Below are 15,586 nucleotides of genomic sequence, written 5' to 3' on the forward strand. Positions count from 1 at the left end.
GCGCAAAGAGGCGCTAAGTGATTTAGCTGCCGCTTTCGAGGTCTGAAGTTTTTCTAGGCTTTCATCAGCCTTTCTGCCAAAGAGCCACGAGCCATCAAAGGGCATGTTGAGTAGTCTAGCTTGCACGTCTGGTGCAAACCCCGACTTCCTCAACCACGCAAATCTGCGTAGCACAACGCTTGCAGCCATGGATCTGCTAATACTATTAGCAGTATCCAGTCCAGACTGGAGACATTCCCCCATTGCCTCCTTCCCGTCTTTGACTATATTCAGGAAGCCTTCCCTTTCCTTGCCTTCCGGAATATGAGCAGCCGCCGCCGAAATACAGTCCCACAGGGTATGGGTAAACATGGCTAGGGTACAGGTGACATTTGCCGACTTAAGTGCCATACTGCCCGACGTGAAAACTTTACGTGCCCAGGCATCAATTTTTTTATCCTCTCTATCTGGAGGGATAGTTGGATAAGCAGTTTGTTTTGAAGTAGATGCTGCCTGAATGACTAAACTCCCTGGAGTCGGATGTTTATTCAAATATTCAGGATCCGTTCCAGCTGGTCTATATTTTCTTGGAAAAGTGCTATCTGCAGCAGCAATAGTCTCTGGTTTCTCCCAGTTTTTCTCTACGGTCCTTTGAAGGGCCCTGTGAAAAGGGAGAACAGGATCTTTCTGAGGTCCCTTACCGATTATATCCGTCATGTCATCTTGTTCAAAAATGGGTGAAGTATTACCCCAACCCATATATTCAACTACCCTGGTCATAAGACCCCTGTACCCAGCATCTGCATGCTCTGCAGGATCAGCTTTGGCGAACTCTAATTCTGGAGATGTGTCAACTCCACTGGCAGAATGTAGACTATCACTCAGGTCTCTCATTCTAGATTACTGGTCAATAAGTTCCTCAGGAACTAGTCTTGTACCATAAGTAACTCCGAAAGGAGTAACCTCGTCTTCTTCTGAAGCAGACTCTTCATAAATTGCTTACATAGATTTGAAAAAGTCTGACCTGGGCAAAGGAGTGAATCTCCTTTCTTCCTCTTCCATCTGCTTCGAAGGAATTGGCAAATCCTTCGAAGTTGTGGAAGGGGTCTTCGAAGTCCTCGAAGATGACTTCGATAATGGCGTCGAGGATGTTTTTGGCTTTGGAGTCGAAATTATCGACACCGAAGGCGTCGAAGTCTTTGACGACTTGTGTTTCTTCTATGGCACTGGAGAAGGAACAAGTTACTTACCTGTAACTGTTGTTCTCCAGCGTGGGTCTGGCATGGATTCACATGCTCATGGATTCACATGCTCATGAATATTCCCCGTCGTCAGGCTGGGAATCCTCGGTAAAGAAAAAACCAGTATCAGTTTCGTTTCTGATCTGTCTTTCGTAGTAATAACCAATCACTGGTCTCTGCGTCATACTGACCACAGCCAATGACTGCCCTCTACCTAAGCACCGCCTCTGGCAGCCATCTTCAGATTTGGAAGCACGTGAAGTGGCAGTATGACCAAGTGAAGAGCCGCAGAGGGGTAGGCGGGAGGGTTCGCATGTGAATCCATGCCAGACCCACGCTGGAGAACAACAGTTACAGGTAAGTAACTTGTTCCTTCTCCAGCATGGGGTCTGGCATGGATTCACATGCTCATGAATAAAGAATACATAGCAGTACACACATGCACAACCACGGGAGGTGGCAAAGGCTCAACATTAAGCATTACATCAAACTCAACATTAAGCATCTTACCTCCTCACCAGGCTCACCTCAGGCGAACAGGTTGCGCAGCACTGCTTGGCCGACCCTGGACTCCTCCCTGGAATCCCGATCGACGCAGTAGAACTTTGTGAAGGTGTGCGTCGACCTCCACGTAGCAGCCCTGCATATGTCCAGCAGGGGCACACCAGAAAGGAACGCTGTGGTAGCTGCGATCGCTCTGGTGGAATGGGCTCTCGGACGGCCAGGCAGCGGTCGGTTTGCCAACCGATGACAGTACATGATACAGCCGGAGAGCCATCTGGAAATTGAAGCCTTCGAGAGAGCCTTCCCCTGATTGACAGGTCCAAAGTTCACAAAGAGTTGTGACGTCTTCCGAAAACCCTTCGTGCGGTCCACGTAGAACTTCAGCGCTCTAGCTACATCCAGCGAGTGCAAAGTCCTCTCAGCCGGCGACGAAGGCGACGGGAAGAACACAGGTAACACCAAGGGTTCGTTGAGATGGAAGTCCGACGGTACCTTGGGCATGAAGGAGGGGTGCGTCCTGAGCACTACCCTCGTGTGGTGGAAAGTCAAGTACGGGGCCTTGCAGGAAAGGGCCTGGATCTCTCCCACTCGTCGTGCGGAGGTGATGGCCACAAGAAAAGCTGTTTTCCACGATAGAAACTTCAACGGGGCCGAGTGCAGAGGCTCGAACGGAGGTCCCATGAGCTTGGTCAGCACCACGTTGAGCTCCCACGCCGGGGCCGGAGCCTTCACCGGCGGGAACGATCTGAACAGTCCCTTCATGAACTCTTTCACCAGACGATGAGACCACAAGGACGTCCGCCCCGTGGTTCTGGTGTATCGGGAGATCGCAGCAAGATGAATCTTGATGGACGCGTGTGCCAGACCAGCTTTGGCCAGCGTCAGCAGGTACGGCAGTACTTGGGGGGCCGTAATCCGTAGAGGGTTAATCTTCTGTGCGTGGCACCAGACAGAGAACCTCTTCCATTTGTGTCCGTAGCATTTAAGAGTCGAGGACGCCCTGGCCTTTGCAAGAACCTCTCTGCAATCGGCCGGTATGTCGTATCCTCCAAACTCTAGCGCTGCAGGAGCCAGGCCTGCAAGTTCAGCGACTTCGGGTCGTGGTGGAGGATGGCGCCTCCTTCCCTGGAGAGTAGATCCGCGTCCGCCGGCAGCTTGATCGGCGGGGACGCTGACAAGTCCAGAAGGTCCGGGAACCATATCTGCCTCGGCCACGCAGGTGCGACGAGGATCATCCTGCACCGTGACCTCTTGAGCTGGTTGACGAGCCGGATTAGCAGAGGCAAGGGAGGGAACGCGTAGAGGAACAGGCCCTCCCAGGGGAACGAGAAAGCATCGCCCATGCTCCTCGTCTGGGGAAACCTGCTGGCGAACCTCCGGCACTTGGTGTTCGTCGCCGTCGCGAACAGGTCGATCTGGGGTGTGCCCCACCGTCGGAAGAGGCGATCCACTAGATCCTGCCGTAGTTCCCACTCGTGGCACGAGCGCAGCTCCCTGCTGAGTGAGTCGGCGATGGTGTTTTTTATCCCTGCCAGATGAAACGGCACCAGAAAAATCCCTTGGGCAACGGCCCAATGCCACAGGTCCTGCGCCTCCTTGGACAGCGCTGGGGACCTGGTTCCGCCCTGTTTCCTGATGTAAAACATGGTGGTGGTGTTGTCGGTGAAGATCCTCACCACCTTGCCCTTGAGGGACGGAAGGAAGGACCTGAGGGCCCAAAACACTGCACGGAGCTCCAGGACGTTGATATGCAGGGACTTCTCCGTCGGGAGCCAGAGTCCCCTTGCGTGCAGATTTTCAGTGTGCGCTCCTCACCCTTCCAGGGAGGCATCCGTGGTCACGGTCTCCTGGTGGGCTGGGGTCTGGAAGTCCATGCCCGCCGTCAAATGCGCGCGGGTGCCCCACCACCGTATCGCTCGTCGGAAACTCTCGTCGAGCTTGATCCTTTCCTCGAAGCTGCCCGTCGTCTGGATCCAGCGCGCATCCAGGAATTCTTGCAACGGGCGCATCCGGAGCCTGCACATGGGAATGAGGTAGATGCAGGAAGACATCATCCCGAGGAGGGACTTGATGGACCTCACTTTGGCCGCGTCGGCCACCAACATCGGTTGCACCTTGCCCAAGATGGTCCTGGTCCTCTCCTCCGACGGGGAGGCCAGAAGGGACACTGTGTCGAGCCTGGCTCCCAGAAACAGTGCGACTTGCGCGAGCACCAGGTGGGATTTGGCGTAGTTCACGGAGAATCCCAGGTCCGTGAGGAGTTGGACGGTCCTTGCCGTGTGGACCACGGCGAGCTCCCTCGTCTTGGCGCGGATGAGCCAGTCGTCCAGGTAGGGGTAGACGTGAATCCCCTCGCGGCGCAGCTGCGCCGCCACCGGTGCGAGGCACTTGGTGAATACCCTGGGTGCCGACCGTAGTCCGAAGGGAAGGGCTTTGAACTGGTAATGACGCCCTTGGACCACGAATCTGAGGAATTTGCGGTGCCCCTTTAGGATGGGAATGTGGAAGTAGGCATCCTCCAAATCCAACGACGATAGGAAGTCTCCTTCCTCCAGCTGACCCAGGACGTGCTGGAGGGTGACCATCCGGAACTTCTGCGCCTTGATGAACTTGTTCAGACGTCGCAGGTCCAGGATGGGGCGCCATCCTCCCGTCTTCTTCTTCACGAGGAAGTATCTCGAGTAGACTCCGGAGCCCCGAAGCCTCTTTGGGACGAGTTCGATGGCGCCTTTTCTGAGCATCGCCTTTACCTCCAGGAGAAGTTGAGGGACGTGAAGTTCTTTCCTGGCCACGGGGGGGACGCGCGGGCACCTTCTTTGAAACTCGAGCGCGTGGCCCCGGGCCAGGGCGTCCAGCACCCAACGGTCGGTGGAGATGGACTCCCACACGCTGACGAAGCCCGCCAGCCGGCCTCCCACCGGGGTGCTTCGGTGGGGGCCCGACCCCACGGCCGGTTCAATCCTGCTTGGGCGCGGCCTTGCCGCCTTGACCTCCTTGGCGACGACGGCGGGGTCCGCTAGACTTGCCTCGTCCTCTGTAGGCCTCTTGCGACGACGAGCGGGCCGCTTGACGGTAGGAAGCGAAACCGCCGCCGGAACCTTTGGAGGCGCCCTTGCCTCCGCCGCTCCGAAAGGGCGTCCGTCGTTGCAGGACTCCAAGGGCCCGGGCCGTCTCAGTATCCGCCTTGATGGCCTGAAGGGAATCGTCCACTGTCTTCCCAAACAGGTTGTTCCCGTCGAAGGGCATGTCCAGGACTCTGGTCTGGACGTCCTGCCGGAAATCCGTAGCTTTGAGCCATCCACGACGTCGAAGGCAAACGCCGTTGCCCAGCTGGCGGAACCCGGTGTCGGCGATGTCCGTCGCCACGGTGATGGCGTGGTCCGAGGCCACCTCACCTTCCTGCAGGATCTCAAGGGCCTCCGCCCTCTTGTCGTCCGGCAGAAAATCCAGCAGGGGAGCTATCTTGTACCAGAGCTCCCTGTCATAGCGGGCCACGATAGCCAAGGCGTTGGCCGCTTTAATCGTCGTCGCTGCCGACGAGATGACTCTACGTCCCATAGCATCCAATTTCTTTCCCTCGCCGTCCGGCGGGGAAGTCGATGTGGAGGCCGCACCCCCCCCCCCGCTTTCTTCCTGGCTGCCGCGGAGACGACGGAGTCCGGGGTAGGCTGCGCCCGGAGGCACAGGGGGGCCGTGTCCGGGACCCGGTACTTTTTCTCGTACCGGTCTCTTCTAGCTGGCGTCGTGGAAGGGTTCTTGAGGAGGGAAAGGCCCTCATCCCAAATGTCGTCCAACAGAGGCACTGAGAGGACCGTCTTCCTCTTGGCCTCGCGCCGCTGATAAAGGAAGCCTTCCTTTTTCTTCTCCTCAGGGCAGAGTTGGAAAAGCTCGGAAGCCCTGGAGATCATGGAGTGGAAAGATCCGATCTCGTCGGGCGGAGAAGCCCTGGTGGGAGGCGACGACGGAAAATCCTCGTCGTATGCCTCGTCGTCCGTACCCGTCGCTGCCGTGTCAGTCCCCGTATCATCCCCTCGGGTGGACGGGGAGGAGGGCTGGACGGGGCGCGACGGTTGAAAAGGAGGTGGTGGATGGATCCTTCTTTTCTTGGTAGGGGGAACGCCAGAAGGTCCCGGTTCTGGATCCCCCGACGGGAGAGGTTCCTCCGTCGGTAACGGTAGCCTCGTCCTTATCTCGGAGCATAAGGACTGTATGGCCAACAAAATGGCCGCCGAGTTGTCTTGCGGTGCTGGCAGAGGGGAATCCGACGGGCGGGCAGGGGCCCCGTCGGTATCCTCGACGATGTCGTCGTCGTCACCTGCGTCGGGGTCCATTCCGACGGGCTGGCCTTCTTCCACGCCTAGGCCGTGGCTTAAGACCTCGATCAGCTCCTCTTCTGAGGTTGAGGCCGAATCTCCGACGACGCCCTGCCCCCCCTTCTTCCCCACGGAGGGTTTCACGGGGGTCCTATCGATGGGCACAAAGGAAGACTCCCTCCGAGGAGGCAGGGAGATTCTGGGCCCTGAGGTCGCCACCACTGGTGCAGCCACCACAGGCTGAGCCAGGGCCGCCGCGACCGTTTCGATAGAGGGCTTGGTCGGATGGATCAAGGCCTTCACCACCTTAGGTGCGCTCACCGCCTTATCCTTGAGGGAGGGGGCACTGCCACGCTCCTCCTCTGCCTTAGAGCTCGACCGGGGCCTCTCCAGGAGCTTCGCCGGGTGCTCGGCCTTCCTCTTACCCGACCCAGAGCGTTGGCTCGTGGTTGATGGTGCCGGGGAGGGTGCGCCCTGCCTGGCGCCCGTAGAGCCCGAACGTTCGGCGCTCCCGGTGCCAGCGGACTCGCGGTGCTTGGCCTTATGTTGGGCCCCCGTCGCCGGGGCGCCCTCAAAGGTCTTAGAAGACCGCTCGGATTTCTTCTTCTTCTCGCCAGACGGGCTCTTACCCTCCAGCCAGTTGGCGAGACGTTGATGGCGGTCCTTCATGGTCCGTTCCGACATGTTGCCGCAAAACGCACAGTCCTTCTCCACGTGCGTCTTGTCCTCATTAAGGCAGTAAAGGCAGAAAGAGTGTTCGTCCTCCTTGAAGACGTTCTGCAGCTGGCATCCAGGGCAGACCCTGAACAGCTTTCCGGGCGTCGAGCTTCCCTTCTCCTGGGCCATCTCCGAGACCGGGCCTGAGAAGCTTCTGGATTCCTCCGAAGTGTAGCTCGACGAAATCTTCACCCTTGAGGGGCACAGATGAATCCGACACGGGTCCCCGTTGATCGGATGTAGGATCGGTGGAGCTTGAGGCTCTTTGACCGAAAGAATCGAAGTTTTTTTGTGAAAAAAGCGCGAAAAATAGCACTAACGCTCGAGAGCAATAGCACGAGGATCCCAACACATGAGCGTGCGGTAAAAATCTGAAGATGGCTGCCAGAGGCGGTGCTTAGGTAGAGGGCAGTCATTGGCTGTGGTCAGTATGACGCAGAGACCAGTGATTGGTTATTACTACGAAAGACAGATCAGAAACGAAACTGATACTGGTTTTTTCTTTACCGAGGATTCCCAGCCTGACGACGGGGAATATTCATGAGCATGTGAATCCATGAGCATGTGAATCCATGCCAGACCCCATGCTTCGAAGTCCTCGAAGATGACTTCGATAATGGCGTCGAGGATGTTTTTGGCTTTGGAGTCGAAATTATCGACACTGAAGGCGTCAAAGTCTTTGACGACTTGTGTTTCTTCTATGGCACTGGAGAAGTGCTCGACTCTCGAAGAGTCTTCGACGGTTTTACGTCGACTCAAGTTTTTTTTGGATTCCTCGACGCTACCGGTCTTTGCCATGGAAGCCTTGGACTTCCCTTTGTCGTCCAATGGAGCAACTTTAGGGGTATGGCTTTTTCGAGGGGGGTCGGGCCGCGTTCTCGAAAACCTCCATTATCTTTTTGCGGAATTCTTCCCACTTACTGGGAGAATCCGATTTAGTCGGACAACGAATTTCTTCGGTCGACTCTGAAGAAGATGATGATGAGGGAGATCTACGTCTCCTCTTCATTTTTTTCGATGATGACGAAGAGTGTCTCGATCTACTCCTAGATCGAGATCTCTTTGAGTGCCTATGGCGATCCGATTCCTTAGAATCAGTCGCTTTCTTGTGTCTTTTTGACCTAGCCTTCTTTGAGGCCTCCCGCCCCACCGACAGTTTACCTCTCCTCTCACAAAGAGCTTTCTCGGTCATAGATTGGCAGGACCCGCAGTCGTCTGTTCGGTGACTGGAACCGAGATACCAGAGACAAATCCGGTGGGGGATCGGTGATCGACATCTTAGACCCACAATCTGCACACTTCCTGAACCCAGCCCTGGGTGTCGAAGGCGTTGAAGATGACGACATTTTCTTCACAGAAAATAGAAGTGTGCCGTTCTCGATAGCGAAGCGATCGGAAAAACTGAACTGAAGCAACGGGTGCGGCTCGAGCTATTTATAACATCGGTGACGTCGACACGGTACAGAGCCCGTCGAGGGACAATCGACGCCACGACCTCGAGCACAGCGCCCTATGCGGAGAATTGTTTTTTTTTTCCGAAGCAGCGAAGCTGGAGATTATTTATCACAAAATGAGGAATACGTGGGAGGGCACAATCCATTTGAAATATCTTCTCACACACCCTAGCAACATTTCCCATAAGTTTGTGAACCAGTTTAAGCAAGACAGTGCATCAATATAGAATATACTTAAATGAAAACTGAGCAAAATGGCACTTCACAAGGTTTAGAAAGGGGAAGAAAAAGGGGGTTATAAGAAGTTGGTGCACCAACACAGTTCTAGTTGAGAAGCAATCTAAAGAAGGCAGTTCTAACCAATGTAGCCAGAGTCAATAGGTCTGTGCCAGAGTCAGTGGTACAGAGCAAAATGTTCTTGTAGCTGCAGTCAAGTCTTTGTTAAACGGTTCGAAAAGGTGGTTGCAGAAGGTGACAGACAATATTAGATGATAGGGGCGGCCAACCCAGCAGGTAGGTAAAGGATTTAAAACACCTTTAACGCTATCAAACGAAAAGGAAGGCCTGGCGGAACAAAGTACTTTAAAAAGTAGATGAGGCTCCTGTGGTGGGGGTTGTTCCTGGCAGTTCCTGCAGTTCGGGAGATCCAGCAGAGGAAGAGAGACTTGTCGTGGAGGGAAGTTCGAGTTACTGCACTGTCCAGGGATGAAACTAGCCGCGGTGCTGCCAAACAAAATAAAAGGTACGCTCCTTTAAATCGCGGTCCGGGTGGACGGGTGCCTGGCTATCTGGTCTCCAAGTGCAGGGCACTGGCGATTCGACCAAGGCAGGTACTGGAAGGCGATTGGCAAATTGGTTGGCCCCACCAGCTCAAGGGAAGAAGGCACTTGCAGATGAAGATCTTCTCTCGTCGTGTGGAGAAAAGTGGTGAGACGCTGCAGCAGGGCTTCACCGGTGGTTCAGTTGGTGCAGATGTATTTGGCTTCTCTCCTCTTTGGCTTATTAGTTCAGTGGCGACGTCTTGCTCTTCCAGTCCTCAGGACCCTGCTTTTATGCCAAAAGATCCCCATTCCTACAGCCTAGCTGTCACACAGTGGAGTGGTCATCCTTGGCGGGAGACCCTCCAGCCTACCAGGATAGAGTGCGACATGGGTTGCTAAGGCAACCCTGCCCAGCGGTCCTACTCGCCCTCCCACACAATGGACCCACCCCAGACTCAGTGGTGCTGAAAGGGGGGCTTCTTGGTAGAAGCCTGCCAAAAGGACGAACAAAGGATTCCCGACCTGGGTTAGGAATTCAGAGAAAGATACGAAAAAGAAGTTATATTAAAGTTCTGGCAAATAAAACCTACCAGAGTAAAGTTAATATAAAAATAAACCGGCAGTATGTTAGAGGCTGTCAGAAAAAGTGGTAGCCTCGAACAATGGGAAAATTCCATAGGGAAATATTCACGGTCGAATATTTACGTAGTAACCACTGCCACCAACCAGAAACCTTAGAGAGAGGGACTGTACGGTACCCCCTCGAAAATGAACATAGGGGTAAAACTATTAACCCTTTCCAGTACCTCCATAGTAAGATGGGTTGTACTGGTTTAGTTCATAAAAATTGAGGAGTAAAGTCAATGGGGACTTTACATGCCCTGGGAGACAGTCAGTACCAGGGTATGGAGTCTATGTTTGGGGGTCGCTACAACACCCCTGTGTCACTGCACGAAGACATAGACATTAAACACAAAAATAGCCTAGAACGCACATAGCAAAAATGCCTAAGAGTGGGAAAAAGAGTCTCACTCTTAAAAGGAGAAAAGAAACAAACCCTTCAAATCCAGCAAAGCTGCTGAGGGACTCTATAGGTAAGGGAAATTAGCTATGGAATGAGAATTCTCCCTAACAACCTGTTGCAGAATATGGAATAGGGGTTCGTTGGGGAGATTGCTGCAGCAAAACAAATGTCAGAGGAGCCACCGGAACCACTAGTGAGAATCGCACAGGAGCCGGTGTAGGAGCTGACAGTCATAGGAGCGGTCACCGTCATGGGTACAATTGGAGTCTCCAGAAGCAGTTCCCTAATGAGGCCCTTAAAGTAACCAGCCATTGTTTTCGACCTCAAGGGATTGGAAGCGGTTGAAAAATACATCATCCTGTGTGGCAACTGACTAGTGCAACAAGGCAACCACTGCATGTCCACATTTGAAGTGGCCGGAACCCAACACAGTTGACCTGTGCTGTAAAGTCCATGATCCCACTGGGGTCGAAGAACAAGGTCCATAGTCTGAAGGCCAGCCTGTCACATGCCAACCAGGTCACGGAAGGAATGCGCCACGAGGGACCATCTGCAGTATGGGTACCAGAGATTCCAAGCCTCTGGAGATAAATTAGTAGCCACCTTGCCTGTGGATGACCCCATTGGGTAGCACATCTGTGTCAAGGTTCCTTTGATGAGGGCCTTGATGGTGTGTCATGTTCTTTGGGCGCCATCTACATTGATGGTTGTTCAGCCATTTCGGAAATTTGATAGGTTGTTTAAGTGGGGCACACATCTCTTATTCGTCGGCATGAAACCAGACATAAAAAGTTTCACCCAACCCTCTGGGAAGTCCCTGCTAACAAGGGTTACTAGAACCATCTGGTGACTGGGGAAATACGTTTTTCGTACTTTCATACAATATCTCTAGTAGTTTCTGCCCTCTTCGACAGTCATTGTGTCCTAGGCCTAATAAGGCCCTTGGTGAACACACCTGTGAAGGTTTTGACGGTCTCTGAGCCAACCCCGGTGGGAAGAGGAGGATCTGGCGTGCACCTCCCAACCGAAAACAATCAGGAAGGTACAAGGGTAGAGTGCCTGCGAAAAAAGGAGATTTACCTCAGCCGAACAAGAAGATCTTCGGCATCCAGTTTAGAAGTCCGGCACACAACACAGAGGAGATCCCTGTACGGGACCTTCCAACAATTGAGTATACAACAGAAAGCGCAGGACCTAATTGTATTGGAGGAAACGCATGTTTCCCACTTGTGGCCTGAGCCTAGCCACATGAGGCAATCTTGTCCACTGCGGGCAAGTTCCTGACTCAATAAATGCAGGTATAAAAACTGCTTATCACTGACCTACACCACGAAAGCTGAGGCAGCTTGGTAAAAGTTGCTGGTGCGAAAGGTTCCAGTCCTTTCAAAAAGAAAATGGGCTGAAGGCCAAAGCAAGCATGGGGGGAGTCAGCGTGGGCCGGTTACACACCACACCAGCAACCCATTTAAAGGGAAAGTATTATTTTTCAGTGCAAATAAGTTATATATAAGGTGAAAAGGAGTGGCTCTAGGACTAATCATTGTGGTGCACCCACTAGAAGGGGTGATGGAGAGGTGATGGAGAAGTGGTGCGAGAGACAAGACACCCAGTGGAGTACAGTGTCCTTGAAACCAAGAGGAGAACAGTTTACAAGCAGGAGGATGGGCCATGGTGTCAAAGGAGGTAGCAAGTTCTAGAAGGATGAGTATGGATGAGAGGTCCATGGTAGGCAGTGAAGAACTAATGGATCATGTGGATGAGCATAGTCAGTGTTTGGACCAGAATCCAAGTTGGAGGGGCGCAGTGAGTAAACTATGCAGTTGAAGACAACCCTCACAAGGATTTTAGAGTGGTGGGAAAGGATCGATTCGAGATGTCTGTAAAATGAGGTGTTGGGATCAGCAGTTGGTTTCTTAGCATTTCGTAACACCCTAGGAAGATATCAGTTGTGCGAGATAGGTTGAATAAAGCGGAGAGGTGAGCGGATATCACAGTGCAAGTTCCTTAACAACTTGCGGTGCAAACGGATCAAATGGAGCACAGAATGTATTGGCAGGTTGAAAGATGGGTGGTAGTCACTCTGGGTTGTTTGAGAAATGCGACCTAGAGACGACAAGGTGGGGAGGGGGGACACTGCAATAAGGGAGAGTATGGGAGAGAAAGAAGGGTTCACACGGTGTCCTTTTGGGGATTTCAGTGGAGAAGTGGAAAGCAAGGTCAATGGTTGAGAGAAAGAGGAGAAAATGGAAAGGTTCTTGGGGAGTATGGTGAGAAAGCATGGCCTGTAAGGTCATGGACAGTTGCGATGATGCGAGCGAAGAGAGAAAACAAGGTTAGTGGGACAGGAGAATTGGAGTCAACAGGGACAACCTGTCCTTGCATTCTGCCTTAGTCCAGAGCGGAGAGAGAGAGATGGGGTACCCATATCTCAATCGGATTGCATGGTTGTAAGAATCTTGTTTCTCCGTTCTCTATGTAGTGAGTAACCAGGTTATTCATTACTGGCATTGTGCTAGCTTTAAGTATAGTTATTGTTTGTTAAGATGCTTTAAAGTTTCACTGGGTCACATTCTCACACCCATTTCTGGTGTATAATCTCCAGGCGTAAAACTATTTTTTCTCTAGAAAAGACGTTCTCTCTCATTGAAGCCTATTTGAAAGATATTCTGTTTTAAACCTTCCACTAGAGGTCACTATTGCCTCAAAGATAAACATGCTCCATTTATCTTCGCCTTAGTTACAATTTTTTTCTAATTTATATCGCTCCTTTTAAAAGCGAGACCACAATATAGGTTAAAAAATGTTTTATCGAAACCAAGGTTGCATTTTTCCTGCCAGAAGACTACCACTCATAATGAAATATTTGGGAATGAAGAATGGGGCAACACGTCGCATCGGAAACACGACACTGGTACTTCTCTAGTGACTGATTATACTCGATGACCGAGGACGTTAACTCAAAGACAAATGTAGTTACAAGCGTAGGACAAAATAAAATAACATCCTTTTTCCCACAGGCTTCAAAAGGAGACTAAACAATTTCCATTGGAGGAAAGGGGGAACACATCCAAGTAGAGAAACGGGGATATTAGTCATGCAGGGAATTGTCAACCACAAATAACACTTGTAATAACTTGAAAAAGGTCAAACCAGTAAATCAAACTCACTGAATCTTAGCCAATAAAGATGCAGGGGCATTCTGGTCACTCATTAACGGTAAAGATGTCCCCCTTATCCTCTCACAGTCCTCTACAGTGATGGAGACCAAGTGGGTCCGTTTTTTTTCCAGATCTTTACTCGGTGGGGAAAGCCAAGCAGGAATTCCCTATTTTAAAGAATTCTCTGGTAGACCCCATGAGCTTTCGGGTGATGGTAGATGCAGGAACAGTTTTCGATTTGATTAATTCATGCAAGCCCTCAAGGGCAGCCTGGCCAAACGGACTGACTAACAATACCCTAACGGCAGACTTAACTGGACAAAAACTTTAGCGATTTTGTTCAATAGCATAAGGCATGGTCTAGTAAAATATTTTATTTAAAAAATAGATAGGCAACATAAAAAAAATAATACTAGCATTCTCTTTTTTAAAACTTCCTATGTAAAATGTTGAGCTATTCAAGCTCAAAATTCGCAAAAGCAAGCACATGGGCGCATCCATTTTGTGAAATGGATGCCCTCCTGTGCTGGCTTTTGCGGCACTAATGAAGGAAAAGCCAGCCAGCTGTCCCTTCATTAGTGCTGTACGCGGAGGACGGGGACCAGAGACCAGAGCAGGAAAGCTGCAGCTGAATCTCGGTAAGTGCTATTTATTTTTTTTTTTTTAAAAAATAAGCACTAGCTGGGTTTTTTTTTCTAAGTTTTCCAGGCTGGAGGAGCCCGGAAAACTTAGAAATAAAACCGCAGCTTTAAAAACGTATTTATGTTTGCGGTCGCTTTTGAGGCGACCGCAAACATAAATACAATGTTATTGTGTTGGAAAACGCTGCGGTTTTTCTTTCCAAGTTTCTCAGGCTCCTCTGGCTCGGAGGAGCCTGAGAAACTCGGAAAGAAAAACCGCAGCGTTTTCCAACACAACCGCGTTGCGCGTTGTGTTTCTGCCTGCTGTGGCTTTCACTTTGGGTCTCCGGTGGAGCACCGGAGACCCAAAGTGAAAGCCACAGCAGGTAGAAACACAACGCAGTTGTGTTTACATGCCGCGTAGTGTTTCTGCCTACAGCTGATTTCTCATTTGGGGCTCTCGGGCTCCCCGTGGGGAGCCCGAGAGCCCCAAATGGGAAATGCTAAATGCTGCGTTTCTGCCTAAATCTGCTTTCCCATTTGGGGCTCTCGGGCTCCCCGAGCCGGAGGAGCCTGAGAAACTTGGAAAGAAAAACTTCAGCGTTTTCCAACACAATAACGTTGTATTTATGTTTGCAGTTGCTTCAAAAGCGACCGCAAACATAAATACGTTTTTAAAGCTGCGGTTTTATTTCTAAGTTTTCCGGGCTCCTCCAGCCCGGAAAACTTAGAAAAAAACCCCCAGCTAGTGCTTATTTTTTTAAAAAAAATAAATAGCATTTCGAGATTCAGCTGCAGCTTTCCTGCTCTGGTCTCCGGTCCCCGTCCTCCGCGTACAACACTAATGAATGGAAAGCCACCCAGCGGTAGCTTTTGTTTACTACAGCTGGCTGGCTTTTCCTTCATTAGTGCCGCAAAAGCAAAAGCCAGCACAGGAGGGCATCCATTTCACAAAATGGATGCGCCCATGTGCTTGCTTTTGCGAATTTTGAGCTTGAATAGCTCAACATTTTACATAGGAAGTTTTAAAAAAGAGAATGCTAGTATTTATTTTGTGTTGCCTATCTATTTTTTAAATACATTTTTTTACTAGACCATGCCTTTAAGCTGAACACCTTTCCCCCATCGTGGCAGACTGCGTTTGTTGACCCTATATTTAAGAGGGGTGCAAGATCTGTTCCGAGAAATTACCATCTCGCTCTTGGATTCGGACAGTAAAATCTTTGCAACCCTATTAATCCAACTAGAGGAATGGGCCACTTCGATTAATAAGCTTTCGAAATTTCAGACCGGCTTTCGGAAAGCCCACTCAACCAACATCAATGGGCTTGTGGTAAGAACTATCCTGGTCCAGCAAAACGCCCCCAACCTATGTTCAATATTAAAATTCAGTGGCTAGCATATGCAGATTTTTTTTTTGTTCTTTGACAACTCAAGAACGGGAAGAAGACTACTGGCCGCCATCTCCAAGTTTGCTGAAGACAACGGTTTATACATTACTCCAATGAAAACGAAAATATGGTCTATTTGGGTTTTTCGACTTCTGCCGCTCCAGCCCACAACAACCTTCGACACGTTTTTGGCCAGAAAGCGGCCCTTCTATCTAATCAAAATTCAGCCGCTATTTTATCATGCCTGTGCTAAAATTTTATGAAGGGACATTTTTCCCCAAAATTATATATGGACTGGAATTCCATTTTAAGGTGATTCACAATTGGTTGGACCGCTTGAAAGCTAAAACTTTGAGGAGGATATTGAGAGTCCCTAATTGTGTTTCAATCGCTGCCATCAGATTTGATCTGGGGCTTACCACCC

The 15,586-nt window shown here is 51.1% G+C and overlaps 1 protein-coding gene across 3 annotated transcripts in view; it reads right to left on the minus strand.

Annotated features, from left to right (window-relative positions):
• Nucleotides 1-15,586, minus strand: part of LOC138481024 (UAP56-interacting factor-like) — an 802,147-nt gene that overhangs the window by 239,391 nt on the left and 547,170 nt on the right. The window lies entirely within an intron of this gene.

This window comes from Ambystoma mexicanum, chromosome 5p (assembly GCF_040938575.1).
Source record: "Ambystoma mexicanum isolate Mex_15411 chromosome 5p, UKY_AmexF1_1, whole genome shotgun sequence".
Lineage (NCBI taxonomy): Eukaryota > Metazoa > Chordata > Amphibia > Caudata > Ambystomatidae > Ambystoma > Ambystoma mexicanum.